The sequence below is a fragment of the Myotis nattereri genome (genome assembly GCF_964212035.1).
Source record: "Myotis nattereri genome assembly, chromosome: 3".
In the NCBI taxonomy this organism is placed as follows: Eukaryota; Metazoa; Chordata; class Mammalia; order Chiroptera; family Vespertilionidae; genus Myotis; species Myotis nattereri.
Genome location: NC_138077.1, coordinates 42,990,919 through 42,996,926, shown reverse-complemented (window position 1 = coordinate 42,996,926; position 6,008 = coordinate 42,990,919). Strand labels below are relative to the sequence as shown.

Here is a 6,008-nt window from a genome sequence, read left to right as displayed (position 1 = left end):
ATTAGGCCCCTGGCCTTTCACCTCCTCCTGCCCTTGCCTGCTGCTTCTCCCAGCTGTGCTGATTAGAAGCGGAGAAATTAAGATTGCTCTCTTAGCCCCCATCCCCACAGGCTGGAGGAGGTGGGGGAAGGGCCAGGCTGAGGACATCTAGCAGGGGTCCCACCTGCCCAGCCTGGTGCATCTGGAGATAGAGCAGACAAGTAAGTAGCAGGAAGCAGGGCTTTCCTCTGAGTCTCCCCTTTGGACATGCACAGCATGACTGCCACTGTGGAGGAGCAGGCTGAGTGGGGCAGAGGAGGGATGAGACGGGGACACGCACAAGGAAGGTGGGAGCTAGAAGAGCTGAAGAGGGAACTTCCTGGGGCTCCCACAAAGAGTAGCAAGGGGGTGGCTGCTGCAGGGAGCGATACCCCTGGTCTTGGCCTTGACTGCTATGGAGTGGGCGGGAGTGCCACCCTATCCAGCTGAGAACAGGGTCATGCCAGATCTGTGTGTCTGAATGGTGTGTGTGCAAGGAGCGGGGCCATGGAAATTAGCCAGACCCCATCTGCCTAAGAGCCATGTGAGTAGCCCCAGGAGGAGTCAGGCATCGGGCTGAAAAGGCTGTAACAATCCTCTCTCCTGCTTCCTCTGCCTGGGGGAACAAGAAAAACGGGATTGTTAATGTTGGTATCCCTTATCCTTTTATGTTTTAATAGTTTTTATGCACTAACAGTCACTATTTATCAATGACCCACTATATGCTGGACAGTGAACTAGGTGCTCTGCATATAAGGGAGAGGTCACTAGTTCCTATCACAGATAAGTAAATTGATGCTCAGTGAGGTCAACTACCTTGACCGAGGTCACACAGTAAGATGCAAAACCGGTCCCCTCTCCTGTCCCCTGATTGGCTCCATTCTGATGGGATCCTGGGGCCCAGTTAGAACCAGAATGCAGGTCTCTGCCATCCAAGCACATGGCTTTCTCATATGATGAGTAGAGGAGACTGAAGCAGGGGATTAAGCTGTGTGTTTCCTATGACAGGTGTGATGATGAGCAGAGTTACAGGGGATCCAACCTTATTCTGGGATGGTGGGAACTCCATGAGAATAACCTTGCTATGCTCCAGTAAGAACAGCCCTTCTCCTGGGCCTCACATCCCTCCCCCACTTCCCCTCTAGCTCTCCCTTCCTCAGGCTATGGGTGACCTCAAAGGTAAATGGGAGCTCTGTCTATGGTGTGTGGGAGCCTGATCTTCCCCAGTGCAGAGGCCAGTCTGGGTGGGTAATTACACAGGGAAGTCAGGGGTACAGGACCTGCAAGGCTGGCAAGTTGGGGGAGGGGCACGAGGGAGTTAGTGAATAAAATGTCAATGCCAACCCTTAGATCAGCTGCTCTCTGTGGCCCCTGGATTTGCTTTCACACTACATCCGTTTACATCTTTTCATTCTGGTTTCATTAATCATCATGCCTCTATATTCCCTTTAAATTGTTGGGAGAATTGGTTCAAGTCAAGTAGCTTCTGCCCATGGCCACCCCTTCCACCTCTTCCCTTCTGCCCCTGGGCCTAAGACTTCCAGTCTCAGCTATCAAGAAGGAAACCTGTCCTGATATCATTAGTGGGTTCAAGGCAGCTCTGTTTGCACATATTTGTGTTCCTTCCAATTAAGTTGATTCATTAAACCTCTGGAGGAGCTCATTTTTATTCCTTGATAAGAACTTTCAAATAAATATGTTCAGCCATGGAAAGAATCCTTTGACAAAGCACATGTCCTAATTTTAGCTTGGGGCACGTACGTAGCCTTCAAGTTGTCAGCTGGGAACGTGCAACTTTGTGCAGGGTAGGTAAGTAGGCTGAGCTGACTCTGGCCACTTGGAGGGGTACAGGAGGCCCCCGCTCTACCCCAGGGGCCTGAGGACAACACACCAATTTCCGAGGTCTCAGCAGGCCTTATAGGCCCCATGGCCCAGAAACAGAGGCTCCTTTTATCCTTTGGGGGCCTGTTTCAGAATGTGGGCCTGTTGCAGAATGTGGGCCTATTGCCGTCTTGCCAGCTGTAGTTCCCATTCTGAGTGACTTGGGAAGAACATGTGTCACTCCCAGCAGCAGGTTTCCACAGAGGAGACCACACAGCCACTGGAACCCACCTTGATGTAACTTGTCATGCTGAGTCTATTCCTGGTTTTGCTCCATGAGGATTTGGGGCACCTTCCTGCTCCTCTCTGAGCCTCACTTGTCTTCAAATGGAAGGTATTTCTTTGGCTCCTACCAGGTTACCAGATTGCAGTTCTAAACCTTGTCAGCAACCCTAATCACCCCTATTTTACAGATAAGGAAATTGTTGTTCAGAGAGATTGACTTGACCCTACCATACAACTGGTAAGGGAATGATCCAGAAATGAATCCAAAATTCTTGGCTCAGGATTAAAATTACAATAAGATATCACCTTACACCTGCCAGAATGGCTATCATCAATAAATCAACAAATGACAAGTGCTGGTGAGGATGTGGAGAAAAGGAACCCTAGTGCACTGTTAGTGGGAATGCAAACTGGTACAGCCACAGTGGAAAACAATATGGAGTTTTCTTAAAAATTAAAAATGGAACTGCTGTTTGACCCAGCGATCTCACTTCTGGGAATATATCCTAAGAAACCTGAAACACCAATCAGAAAGAATATATGCACCCCTATGTTCATAGCAGAATTATTTACAATAGCCAAGATCTGGAAACAGCCCAAGTGCCCATCAATTGATGAATGGATAAAAAAGCTGTGGTATATTTACACAATGGGATACTATGTGGCTGTAAAAGGAAGGAACTATTACCTTTTGCAACAGCATGGATGGACCTGGAGATCACTATGCTAAGTGAAATAAGCCAGTCAGAGAAAGACAAATACCATATGATCTCACCTACACGTGGAATCTAATGAACAAAATAGAACCAGAGGCATGCGTACATGGAACAAACTGACCGATGTCAGAGGGGAGGAGTATAGGGGGACTGCATGAAAGAAGGTGAAGAGATTAGCCAAAGAACATTTATGTGCCACATTAATACTGCAATTTATAAAACAGTTTGTCTCACCAGGTTACAAGCCCTACTTGTGCTGGGGAAATACCACCCCTAGACACCATCACAACCTTCTTTTGGGCCCAGGCTTCATCGTGCCCCCTTTCAACAGGAAGCAGCTATAGAAGAGACCCAATGCCCCTTTTTCTCTGAAAGAATTCAGTGCCAAGAATACTTGAGGAGGGAAATGTTAGACAGACTCCCAGCTTACCAGAAAAAAAAGAAAAAGAGGCTGGAATGTGAGGCACATTCTCTACCTTTTCCCTGCGCTCCACTATGCCCCACCTTGGGCTCTCGTCCTCCCAGCAGTTCTCCTATTATTCTCATTACAGATTTCTCAAGACATGAATAACGATTTTCAGTTTCCAGTAAACCGCCTCACCCAGTTTTCAGTGGACCACCTACACCCGGCCTCCCGCCCACTGTTACTCTGACCTTCACAGGAGACATATATATCCCGCTCCCCCTCCTCTGGCCTGCTGGTGCCATTTTGGGGCCCAGCCCATCTGGTTTCCAGATGATCTAATAAATTTATAATTCTTTACCAAAAAATAATAATAATAACATATATGCATAGCCCTTGGACACAGACAATAGAGTGGTGACGGCCAGAGAGAAGGGGGATGGAGGCTGGGTGGAGGTGGGCAAAGTGGGGGAAATGAGGAACATCTGTAAGAGTGTCAACAATAAAAATAAAGCTAAAAAAAAAAAAAGACTCTTGGCTCAGGATTTTCTTGAGACCTCAAAGGGAGCCAGTGATTGGTGTACCCTGAATACAAGGTCCTGGCCTGGTTGTTGCTCCTGAAAAAACAAACAAGACTCAGAGACTATAGGAGCAAGCTTCAGACTTTGAGGTCTGCTGGGAGCATCCAGAGCTAGGAAGGGGACACCACTCAGACTGAGAATGGGCAGGCAGTAAGTGTACTGGCCTGCAGGGGTCCATGTCACCAGTTCCAAGAGACAGGATTAAATTATAATATGATGAGACTAGAATCTAAATCCCAGGTGCTGTCTGAGGGAGACAGGGCCTGGCGGTGAAGTCTAATATCTGTTAGGAAGCATTAGACTGCAACTAACAGAAAATCTGACTAACAATGGTTTAATCAAGTAAGGGCTGCCTCTCCCACAAGACAAGAAGTTAGAGGTGGGTGATTGGTGGTATTGACTCAGCTGCTCAAATGGTGCTATCGAGGATTTTCTATCTTGCCTTTTTCCCACGCTATGTTGGCTTTTTGTCCTCATGCTTGTCCAACCGTATGATCTTAGTGTGGCTGCTGCAGCTCCAGGTATTACATCAAGGCAAGAAGAGATGATATTGATGACATTGTCCCCTTTAATCAAGAAATCAAAAGCCTTTAACTTGCCAGTTGAAAGATTTAATAAACAGGTTGAAAATGGGGAGGAAAGAAAGGAAGGGAGGGAGGGAAGGAAGGGAGGGAGGGAGGGAGGGAGGGAGGGAAAAGGAGAGGAAGGAAAGAAGGAAAGAATGAAGGAAGAGGGAGAGAGGGTGGGAGGATAAGATAGGAAAGAAGGAAGGAATTCTTCTCAGAGCTTTCCCTAACATCTTTTTGAAGAGAATGAAGTCACATGGTCACTTTTAGTTGCAAAAAAAGCTGGGAAGCAGATTATCTGGCTTTTAACTTCTGTGGTGAGAGAATAAAAAGAGAGAAAAAATTAAGCATGGCTCCTGCGCCCTGGCCAGTGTGGCTCAGTTGGTTGGGCAGGTCCCATGCACCAAAGAGTTGCCAGTTCGATTCCACATCAAGGCACATGCCCGCAACCAGCGAGGCGTGCAAGAGGCTGCCAATGGATGTTTGCTCTCATATTAATGTTTTTTCTCTCTCCCTCTCCATTCCTCTGTCTCTAAACATCAATTAAAAAAAAAAAAAAAGAGTGGCTACTGACTTTTCTGCCTGCTCCTCCCTCCCCCCAGCACTGCTCCAGCTGCACCTTATTTTCTCTGAGCTTTGGGCTCCTACTAAGCCAGCACCGCTGCCCTCTCCTTCTAGCCGCCATCATGATCATCTACTGGCACAGTATAAGCCAGAATAAGATGTTCTCAGATATGTACAATATCTGGGAGATGCCAGTTAGGCTGTCTGTGCTTGGAGGTAGAGGGTACGATGCTCAGTAGGACAGAGGGTAACATCAATGACTTATTGGTAGAAAGGCCTCCGCTGAAGGTGGGAGGTGAAGGTACCGAAAGCACAGTCATCTCTGGTGTTGATATTGTCACTTGCAGGGAACCAGCTTCACACACACACAAAGAGCCTGTAAGAAGTACATCAAAGATGACATGAAATCAATCAAAGGGAAACTTGAAAAACAGAGACAAGAAAGAGTAAAACCTTTTATGACAGGGGCTGCAGAACAAACCAAGCACGTCCTTGCTAATTTTAAAAACTGCCAGTCTGTATTGGTGAAAACATGAATCCAGATGGCATGGTTGCTCTGCTGGACTTCCATGGGGATGGTGTGACCCCATATATTGTTCTCTTTAAGGATGGTTTAGAAATGGAAAAATGTTAAAAAATTTGGCAATTTGGACCTATCATCTGTTATCATAACTGGCTGCTGCTTTTCATCCACACACCAGTACTAGGACAAAAGGGACTGATGTTATCTTGAGCTCTTCATTTATTTTGACTTTGATTTATTTGAAGCAGAGGCATTGTTGTTTTTTTTAAAAAAAAAAAAATGTCATGTAGGTTGTCTAAAAATAAATGCATTTAAACTAAAAAAAAAAAAAAAAAAGGATAGCTACTGAGTTTGCCAACAGAATCTGCCATAGAATTCTACATCTTGGCCATGTGATGGCATTCCAGGGATAAATCACAGAAGTCTGTGCTGGTCAATGCACTTTAACACATGCTGTTTCCTGGAATTGGGACCCCCCATCCCATTCCTATCCCTCTCATATTTGCCTAACAAAGCCTTCAGTGTATTCTG

The 6,008-nt window shown here is 46.4% G+C and overlaps 1 pseudogene across 1 annotated transcript; it reads left to right on the top strand.

The window, feature by feature from the left end:
- Positions 1-5,076: 5,076 nt before the first annotated feature.
- Positions 5,077-5,588, top strand: LOC308516377 (translationally-controlled tumor protein-like; annotated as a pseudogene). Its single transcript has one exon. The product of its transcript is annotated as a translationally-controlled tumor protein-like (transcript).
- Positions 5,589-6,008: the final 420 nt, after the last annotated feature.